This window comes from Varanus komodoensis, unplaced genomic scaffold (genome assembly GCF_004798865.1).
Source record: "Varanus komodoensis strain SLA01 unplaced genomic scaffold, ASM479886v1 scaffold30, whole genome shotgun sequence".
Classification (NCBI taxonomy): Eukaryota; Metazoa; Chordata; class Lepidosauria; order Squamata; family Varanidae; genus Varanus; species Varanus komodoensis.
Genome location: NW_025335762.1, coordinates 7,620,780 through 7,631,826, shown reverse-complemented (window position 1 = coordinate 7,631,826; position 11,047 = coordinate 7,620,780). Strand labels below are relative to the sequence as shown.

At 44.7% G+C, this 11,047-nt stretch overlaps 1 non-coding gene across 1 annotated transcript; it reads left to right on the top strand.

The window, feature by feature from the left end:
- The first annotated feature begins 1,682 nt into the window (after positions 1 to 1,682).
- On the top strand, positions 1,683 to 1,844 carry LOC123027189. The gene has a single exon (XR_006415468.1). It is a non-coding gene; the product is annotated as a U1 spliceosomal RNA (small nuclear RNA).
- The last annotated feature ends 9,203 nt before the right edge of the window (positions 1,845 to 11,047 follow it).

Sequence of the window (11,047 nt, the reverse complement as noted above, 5' to 3'; positions counted from 1 at the left end):
GACTGACAGTCTTCTGATTAAAACAGTAAATCAAAAGCAAGTTTGCTTTTAACAGGAAGCAACATGAAAAGCCAGTTTGGAAGGCTCAGACATCGGTGGCTGGTAGTGCGGCTGTACTTATAGAGGCTGCAGATGGGCACACCTCTCCTCAGAACTTCAGCCAAGCTAGCAATCCAGCACTACCCCACTTGGAAATGGGCTCGAACACTGAAAGAGGAGAAAAACAACAACAAACAAATGACAAGCTTTCTCTTGAAAGCTCAGCAGCTACAAGCAGTCTGGGATAAGTAATAAACACAATGAGAACACCCTGCAGAAAAGGCATCTCAAGACAAGCTCAGGAGTACAGGAACACAGGAGGACTTGTTCTCCTGCCTCCTGTGTCAGTCAAGGCCCCCTTTGATCTTCATCTCCATTGAATCAACCGGCTTCATCCCCCAGTCTGTAAACCAGGATTGGATGTGCAACCTGACCCACAGCTCCCACAATCCCCGATTATTGGCCATTCTGGCTGATGGGTGCTGTAAGACACCAGGTTGTCTACTCTAGCCCAGAGGATGCTTCGACAGGGTCATCTTCTTCTGGAGTAGGAGATCAGGTGAAACGAGCCACAATCATTTTTACAATGCCATTGTGATTTGCAAACATTTTGGACTGAAATGCTGTAGCCAGGAGAGGCAGAGTCAGTCCTAAAACAGAATCACTGCAATGCCAGAATCATCCAGCTACCAGCTGTAACCAGACCACTTCTCTGAAGCCTCTCTGAGCCCCAACTAAATGTGAGCCAATCTCCTCTAGGGTCCTCCCCACCAAAAAAGAAAAAGATCTTGTCTTTTAAAAAAGGGGGTTTGAACCTTCCTTTTCCTCAGTCTATCCCACCTCAAAAAGCTGGAGCTCCTATTTAGTTTCCTGACAACTTGAGGCAGGGCCAAACACCAAGCTCAGCTAGAGACACTTTATTTTGAGTAACAAGCACCTCGGTGGGTTTAGTTTAGCAGGGGCCAGATTCACATGAATTCTTTACCATGTGGTTCTTCCAGCATAGGGTGCAATTCATACATGACCTAAACCAGGCTTCCCCAATGTGGAGCTCTTCGGTTCCCAATGCTCATGAGTGCTGGGAGGTGTAGCTCAAAATAACCGAGGTAAGGTGGGTCTCTCCCAAGCTACTCCTGCTCCTCCACTGGAACTGGTGATGCAAGCGTGGAGGAGAACCGATGTGATTCGGGGTAATGGCCTACGTTGGTTCTGCCACGGTTAGCCCCACTACACAGAGGCAAGTGCTCTGTGGTTATTTTCATCCCTGAATTGGGCCTCTGAGCTCAGTATGCTGATTGATTGATGGAAGAGGAAGAGGAGTATTTTGCCAGCTAGATGAAGGACTTAGACATGTCCATTCTAAATTCCCAGTGAGGGAGAAGAATTCAGGAAACCAGGAAGAATCCAGAGAAAGACATGGAGATACAACAGGATAGGAGGTCAAGTGTGAACGAATCAAAACACTTTTAATCATGCAAAACAATGTGTTCATTTTTATTAGTTGTGCCAAAAAAAAAAAAAAGATCGACATATTTAGGTAAAGTAATTGCTTTTGAAACAAATGCTCAAAGGAGAAAAAACATTTTGGAGAAAGTCTCGTGGACGGGGCCTGGAGTTCTTGTCTTTACTTTACTTATGCAATCATTCTTACCTGGCAGGAGAAACACCTTGATCATGAAAGTTTTCCCAGGGTGAATTTCATCCATTGCATTCCAGCTATGCTGGCTCCTGAAATTTTCCCAAATGCAAGAAAGTCCACTGCATAATTTGTGCTATTGCAGGACTGTGTCTAACACAGGGCAATATGGTGTAGTGGTTAGAGTGCTGGACTGGGACTTAGGAAATCCAAGTTCTAGTCCCACCCTCACCAGGAAGCTCACTAAATAACTTTGGACCAGTCCTGGACTCAGCCTCACCTGTCTTGCAGAGTTGTTCTCCGGATAAAATGGAGAGGGGAGGCTTCATGTACCGCATTTTAATATTTATTACATGCATTTATACCCTATCCTATCACTTCAAGTGCTCAGCATGGCTTACAAAATATATAAAAATACAATAAATATAAAACAACTAAAAAACATTAATTATTAAAACAATATAAAACATCACTATAAAATGTGACTGTTAAAAAAGGGAAAAGAAATAAAATCCTCAAGCATCTAAAAACATTAATTGTTAAAATAATGATCAAATAAAAAGGTCTTGACCTGGCACTGGAAAGAATATACTGTCGGCGCCAGGCAGACCTCTCTGGGGGGCAGATTCCATAGTCTGGGTGCCACTGCGGAGAAGGCCGTCCTCCGGGTAGACACCCTCTGTACTTCCTTCAAAGAGAGTTCCCAGAGCAAGGACTCCCCCGCCGATCTTAAGGGGCGTGAGGGCTTATAGGGGAGGAGACGTTCCTTCAGGTAGTCCAGACCTGAAGATCCTTGCAAGAAAAGAGGTGAGATATACACATGATCAGCAGAAGCACACCTTCAACGTCCTGCAGACACCCTGGCTCCCATGCTTCAACTAAAGCCCTCGAAAAGACATAATGTACCATGTACTATTTCCCCCAGGTGTTTCTTCTTCAGATTGAAAGGCTGCAGAGTGATCAAAAGATGTGAAATAAAAGAAAAAAGAGGCACACTCTACTCTTGGCTACACTGCAATGCTAGAATAAGCTAAAACACCATGGCAATGAAATAAAATCACGGCAAGAGAAAAAGAGAGAGAATGAATGCCAGGTAAAAGGAAGAAAGCTGTACTACGACCAATTCTGAGAACCGGTTGGAGAATTTCTCCTCTCCCTGGAGAAAAGCAGAGAAATTTCTCTGCCACAGATAGGATGGAAAATAGAGAGGTTGTTTACAAACAGCTCTACTTATAGGAATAGTATCATCACCGCTGCATGGTAAATATCAGTGCTGGTCAGGGCTTTCTGGAGGGAAAAGATCACAGCAGAGCTTTTGCAGCATTCACTGGAAAACTTATGCAATGCCGAATACATATAAGCTAGCCTGTAAACCTCTTTACACAGAGTTGGCAGCATAAGTAGCACTTAAAGTGGGTGTAAATTTCGATTATACCCACTTGGAAGCGCACTTACACTGAACATTTGCAATCTATAACTAGATTAGATGAAATATTAATTAAAATTAATCAAGCACAGACACTGAGATCCTTTGGGAAGAAGGAACTATAAATACGCAGCTTTTAAAGGGAGGAGGGCATTTCCCATGCTTCTATGTGGCTGTTGAAATATTAAAATGTTTGTTGAAGTGGAAAAGACAAGGGAGGATCAGTGCCTCAGAATTTAGGTTTGGCCTACAATGTAATAGTGAAAACATAACTTTATTGATCTCCTTGCAAATTCAGCAAAGGAGAACAAGAGCGTTCCTCTGTTTGGGGATTTGCTGAAATACCCAAGAACACACAAGGTTGACTCCAAAAGATCAGTGTTCATATTTGAGCATTGCAATCTGATGTGGCTGCCTGTAACCCTTCAGGCTTGGATGGATGCAACCTGCAGAGGGTAGAAGAAATGCAAGCACGGGGCATAAATTCACACAAATTTCTTCAAGCATTGTTTAAAATTAAGCTTCCTTTGCTTTCCTTGTGGATATAGCTCCGCAGATATTGCCAGGGCTGCCTGAATCTCTGGGCACTGGGGAAGTGCCCCCTTTCCCTTCTGACTTGCTGGGAATCTGGGGGGCTGCAGGGACTAGCAGAGTTTTGCTCCTTCTCAGATTAAGACTGTCAAATCTCTTTCAGCCAAAGGGTATAATTCCACTTTGGAAAAGCTCTCAGGGACTACTGGTGGGCTGGAGTGAAGGAGAAAGAGGTGGGACTAGGAATGCATGCTGCCCCCCCCCCCCCAGCATACTGTAGCTTAAAGCACTCACTGCTAGCAACTAGGCATTCAGAGAGGCATTTCAACGGCACGTAAGACAAGAAATCTGCAAACAATTGGTGGGTAGGTGAAAGGGACTGATACCCATTTGGGACCCAGGAGCAAAAAAGGTTCTGAGATTCTGCAGTCCTATCTTAGATGCTTGGAGACTGTAGAAAACTCCCACCATCCACATTGTGGCCACTAGATGCTGTCAAGGAAAGACAGCAGAGGCCCTGCTCCCTCCCTCTCTCCTCAAGCCAGCATGGAAAGAATTGTGGCAGCTTTAACCCTGAGGCTGCAGGAGCAACTTTGGAAGTTCTATTTGGAGGGCACTCTGGGCAGTGGCGGAAGGGAAGAAATGGCTTGAACCTCACCTCCTTGCCCTCTTAGGCAAAAGACTTAAGACAGTCAAAACTGGCTGTATTATTGTTTCTTTTTCTTTTAGAGCAGGAGAAGAATTGGGGTGACCTCTGCCATCGCGTTTGGTGGTTCCGAAGTATGAAATTAAGACTGCTAACACGAAAACTGCACGAGTCTCTCTTCTGATTCCCCAGCTTCACATGCACTTCCTTGCAGTGCCAGATTGCGCCATGCTGGAGCAGCTTCCATGCTTCAGGTCCTGCAGGTGAAGATTACACAACCCAAACAAAGAGGCTTCCTTACAAAAGATCCAGTGTTCGCTGCAGCATACTTAGTATAACAGTTAATCCAGCAGAACCCTGCCATGAGGGGTTTTAAGGGGCTCATCAGAGGCAAGACGAAGCGATTCCCTGGGCTCACTCTTTTCATGTGAGATTTAGATTGGCACAGACATGTGATTTATTAGCTCTTTTATATCCTGCACAGATCCATAAATCAGACCAATTCATGTGTAGAACTGTAGTGAGTCTTATGGATTCTTATTTTCCTGGGCTAGTTTCAAATACATGCTGTTGCAACTAATGTAGATGGAAAATAGCTAGTGATTTCTGCCACATCACAGCTTTTCCTGCTTTATGCTCAGAAAACAATGCCCTGTAATGCACCAGGGAAAATGGAGTTGTTCCTATTTTCATAAGCTTCAAAACATGTTTTGGTTTAACTTTCTTCCTCCATTTATTAGTCAACCACCCAGCTAGTCCTCCAAGTGCAGTGCAAGCTGTGGTCTTGCAAGTCCAGCCACTGGTGTCATCCAGGACTGTACAAGAAGACATATGCAAGAACGACATACCTGTTTGCACATGTGTGTTTGTGCAAATCAATCCCACAATTAAAATAAAGTGAAAGAGCTTCCAGGCAAAAAATTAAATCATCATCACCATCACCACCACAATGCCATCACCAGATAGATGGCCACCCCACCCCCTTTTGAGATTCCAATTAAATAAGGGAAACATGGTCATTTTTCCATTGCTAAGTTTGTCCCATCTCCAGTCTGTATCAGATTGCAAGCTTCTTCTATTTCTTTCCATGTATAAATTTGAATGTATTTCCAGTGCCCCCCACCCAAATCTACACATTTCTAAAATGTATTTCAATGCACATTTAAAAACATGTGCAGTTTAAAAAACTATACAAATTATGTGGACATTTCAAAAAATGCATTGGAAATAAGAACAATTTTTTTTCTGTGGAAAAAAGAGACATTCGTAACATCCCATCTGTGTCCTAAGGTCATGACACACAGCAGAAAGCTCTAGGCCAGTAATGGGAAAGTATGGTTTCCCAGGAGCTTGTGGACTGCAACCCCCATCACTCCTCACAAATGGCTAGGTCTGGCTAGGGCTGATGGGAATTGCATTCCAAAACCTTTCTGTACCCAGGAGGTGTAGGTGGCATTTTACCACCCCCACTGTTTCCCAAGTTGCTACCACCACCATTGCCAGACTGTAATGATGCGAGGCACACAAAGTACACACACACACACACACACACACACACACCTGCCTTTCCCCCTTAAAGCAAGGCACGCAGGAATGCATGCTTCTTTTTAATGTACCTTTGCACACCCCAGGATTTCCAAGAGCCAGATTATGCCTCTAAACAAGTTCCCAAATGCTTTGCTTTAAAGGGGGAAAGTGGCTTTTCGTGGCCCCAAATTTCAGCAGCAATTTGGCAATAGGGAGATACAGCCCATGGTGGGTTTCTGGGGTAGGGAATTGGCCTCCAGACCCCCTAGAGTCACCCACCCTTTCACAGAGCCATCCAGTGGGTGCAGTACAAGAACAGAGGTGTCACAATTGTCTTCTTACTTTCCTTTCTAAGATCTCAGAGGGTAAGATCGTTGTGTGTGACTTGCTGAATGTTTTCACCACACACGAGGTATTGTGTGTCCAGATGCTGAATCCAGGCATAGATGAAGGACATTGTCCTTGGAAGTGTATCCATGTGGATCCAACATGTTTGAAGATCTATCTTGCTATATACTTGATTGTTCAGTTTATGAGGTCTTCAGAGCAAACTTGCTGACTGAGCTAGATCTTTCATTCAATAGACCTATTTGACTGACTTCTTCCTGGGAGATAGCTCCCTTCATATTTTGGAAAAGCTGGGCTGTTTTGCTTTTAGAATGTCAATTTTAAGGGAAAACATGGGTAGAGATGGTAAACAGAATGTGTTTGGTGAATAACCACTTTTTTTATTTATTCTGTTTAAAACTGTTCTATTCTGTCCCATACTTAAAAGTCTTGGGATGGATTACAAAGATTAGTCAAAAACAATGCAAAAACAAGAATAGCAGCAGCAATTGCCCAGCATTCAATGATTAAAATGTGAAAGCAAATTAACAATTAAAACACTGGGAGAATAAAAAGGGAGAAATACTGGGAGAATAAAATGGTAGACCAGCATACTTGCTGGAACCCTGGCCTACCATTTCCCTTGTTTGTGTAATTTGTTTTGTTTTGTTAATCTTTTTGGAACGGCTACATAAAAACAAGCTTTATTTTCTTAGCACTTGGGCAGTTATTTATCTAGCCAGAGCCAGCCCTGCCATGAGGCAGCAGCTCTGAGCTCCTCCAGGTGTCCCTGCTCACTGCATGCTAACTGCCTCCCACTGCTCTCTCACAGGGTGCCTGTCCGGCAGTCTCACCCCATTGCTTCCTGCCCTGCGCCAAAGGAAAACTGGGGAAATTCTTCACTGACCAAGCAGGCAAAGCCAACCCCAGGCACACCAGCAGGCCCACGTGTGTGCATACGCCTCTCCGTTTGTTTGCCTGGCGCACACTGATCCGCTTACTACCAGCACGGTGCAGGTTTTAATGGGAATGCTGCCTCACCTGGACCACAGCAGGAAGATTTATCTGGCAGTCCAGTGAGCTTGTGCATGTCATGGAGAACCTCAGGCGAGGTGCCAAGCCCAGCCCATCTGGACCCTCAGCCATTCGCTGGCTCCACTGCCCTCCCCAACCAGCAATCCTCTGGCGGTTTCCCAGCGCTCATGCATTATTCCCATTCTAGAAGGAAAGGCTGTCTCTCCTAAGCTCAACTAATGGAAGTAAGAGCTTCAAGGTGAATGTGATAGCATTTTGTCCCACCTCTCTTTGTTCCTGCCCCCGCCCACTGGGGCATACGACCCTTAAGAAGTGCTTTGGAATGGAATTTAGCCCCATGGACTGAAAGAAAGTCAACTCCCCTGTCATGCATAGAAAGAATGCTACCATCTTGTCCTTTGACAGAATAAAAATGGCTTGGGCCATAGCCCTCTAAAGAAATAAACATTCAAGAATGACCCGGCCACCTAGAAAGAGTTAAACTGCATGATTCTTGATCATAGAGCTTGAATCTGTGCTTAGTCAAAAAATCCTCTCTCTCTTGCTCCCCCTCTATCACTCTCTCTTATTTTCTCTCCTGGAACTTTGTACCTGCCTTTCCTGACCACTTTCATCACCAGGGTTCTCTGTCATCTGGCTTCTTTGTAACTGTCAACACCATAGCTCCTGACTAACAGAATCTGTTAACAATGAATTTCAAGTCCGGAGGAACACAGACCAGTTGGCAAAATGATAAGCTGGGGCCATACCTGGCTGCTGGGAATAAAAGGGAGGTGGCCTGGGTTTGTTGATCCATGACTTTCATCAGATCCATCATCCATTTGGCAAAGGAAAGAGAGGCCGAGTCAATGAAAAGGCTGACGTACAATGTCTAGTATTGGAAGGAAGTTACATAAGGGATCAACTCTTCAAAGTATCAGAAAAGGGGAAGAAATTACCATTTCCTGTAACCTCCTGCCAATTAATTGCAGGCTGGAAGGATACTTCGCACCTGCAGATGAAGCATCTCTTGGCACAGCAGAACTGCACATCCACAGCGAGAAGTGCAGGGGGATCAAACTTTATCAGCCAGAGTACTGAGTTCTCAGGGGCCGCATTCCCAGAGTGGGGTGTTTGGAAGGCAAAGGAGGACTGGGTAAAACTACATGCCTGTTTTAGCTGAATAGCCTTAGGAGACACCTATCCCTTTGGAATGAGGTGAGAGAAAAGTGGAGCGGGGTAAGAGGAGCCCTAGCGAGAGCCCCAAGGGACTGGTTGGGACCTGAGGTAGTCCTGAAGACCTTTTGTTCAACGCCCTAGAAGTAGGGACTGAGTGGGGGGTGGGGGAGGATGTAGGTTTGTTATTTGCTTGCTTGCATAAGAAGTTACCAAAATTCACAAATGGAATGAAAATAACTTCATTAAAAAAAAAAAGTGTGGGAATTGACAGATGCACCCATTCAGGCAGAGAGATATGCTTTGCAGCTCTTAAAAGTTTGGGTTAGACTTGGTTTGCAGTGGTGCCAAATCCGGGCTGACAATACTCTTTCCAACCAGCTCCACGTGTTTGAGAGAAGAACCAGCATGACCTGGTGGCGAGGATGTTGGACTGAGCACACTGGAGATCCGGGTTCTGGTCCCCACTCAGCCATGAGGTTCACTGGGTGACTTCGGACCAGTTATGGACTTTCCTTCTACCCACCTCACAGGGTTGTTGTTGTGAAGCTGAAATGGTCTGGAGAAGAACTGTGTAGGCTGCTTTGGGTTCCTCTCAAGAAGAAAAAGGGTGGGATATAAACACAATGCGATGAGGATGATGATGATGATGATACCCTAGAAGCAAGCACAACATCGTCAACTCCATTACTTTTCTTCTGTCTAAACACCGATAGGATCATTCCCTTAAACAGTTAAAAACAATTTCAGTAACAATGTTCAATGTGTGGAAACACAGCTGACACAAATGCCTCACCGTGTGTCTTCAGAGATAATTCGAATGCTCATGAGAAGAGTCAAGAGGAGGACAAGCCTCAGTGGGAGACCGTTCCATACCTGTGAGAGGCACCACCAAGAAGGCCCTATCCAAAGTTGCCACTCTGGGCCGCCTTTGATAGATTCGGGAAGGGAGATGGAGGAATCAAATGAAGAAGCGGGAGGGAAAAGGTTTTTGATATCTCATTGTGTGTGTGTGTGTGTGCGCGCGTGCATGTGTCTTTGTGATCGTTATAGACACAGGATTCATGGTAATTTCCTGCCAGATGCCTGAACTTCTCCTCCAGCATGTTGAAATTTCACATGCTGAATATCAAAGCGTTCCCAAGAACAAAAGTATTTCCTGCCACTTTGCAGATCACTTTGTGTGCCAGAAAGGGAGCTGTGAAACTTGGTGGGGGGGGGGGGGGGTGGAACAGTCACGTTTCTATAAAGGCATGCAACATTTTCGTGATTTAGGAGAAGGTGGTAGCCTGCAAAGACTGGGAGAACACGAGATCCAATTGCATTAATCCTGCCAATTAGCATCCCTCACTTTGGAAGACAGCTCTCCCTCTCTCCACACCCTGCTCTCCTATTCAGGGGGAAGGGAACTCCGAGGTCACATGCTCCCCAATTGGTTGCACAGGAATCTGTGAAATGTTATCCTTATCCTTGCTTCTTAGGCAGTGGGGCCTGTGCCTCTGCAAACTGCAGTTACAGATATTGCTTGTGACAGCTTGAATTAATATGTCAAATTCTATGATCCATATTGGCAACAGGCCTTTTGACCTTAGCAGCACGTTGATTCTTTGGCGGAAAACGGGGAGGCTCCAAACCAGCTTGGAGTTTTTGAAACATCTTGACGTCAAGACGGTGAGGGGTGGGGAAAGTGGGACGGGGCGAGAGAGGGAGAGAGGCTCTCATTACCAAGGTCTTTCTCAGCAGCTTTGTTTGCTGCTGAGTAGAGCCAATGGCTGAATTAAGACAGGAAATTGAAGTCCTTCTACACTTTTCCAAATGCTGAGGAGCGACAAATTGTGACCAGGAAATCATTGTGCGTTGCAGGCCTGGAGATGAGGCAGCTGTGGGGAGATTGGTGGGGGTATTTAAGGAGGCAAAGAAAACTGCTTGAGGGGAGCTGTCTGCGCAGTTCCCACATGGTGGAACTCAGACCCAAGAAGGAGGTGGGTCCCCATTAATGCTACAGGATCATCTCTATCCATCTTCCAGTAATGCTGCAAGCTACTGTAGCAGGCAGCAAGCACAAAACACGCACTAGAAAATATCCAGAGCCATCAACCTGAGTTTGTTCTTTCATCCACAGACTATGCATCCAGAGGCAAAGCATCCAGCTTACATATATGTTGCATATTGTCAAGGAATTCAGAATCTGAAAAATAAGTGGAAACATTAAAAATCATTTGGCAACTGGAATGCACTCGTGAAATTTAGTTTTCTAAATATTTCTGGTGGGGTTTGTTTAGTTTTGTTCTCCTGATGACCCAACATGAGGAAAATATCAGGCTCTGCAATCCCATCCCTAAGATAAGAAAGAAAGAGCAGGTAGGTCTGCCTGGCGCCGTCATATTTTTTTGGTGCCAGGTTAAGACCTTTTTATTCCAGCAGTATTTTAATAAATTTTAATATTGTCTTTTCTATGTTTTTAATTTCAGCCAGTGTGGGTTGGGAATTTTATTTGCTATTTATATTTTACATTGTAAGCTGTCCTGAGGCTTTTTTGTGAATAGGACGGCATACACATATTTTAAATAAATAAATAAATAAATAGGCAGGCTTGGAGTAGATTTCAAGTAATGGTTGGCAACTTTGCGCTTCCTTACAAAAAGGTAGCTCCCGTTCACCTGAATTCATGGGGACAATGGTAAAGGAATTATAGTCCAAATTATCAGAGAGTTGGCTACTCCTG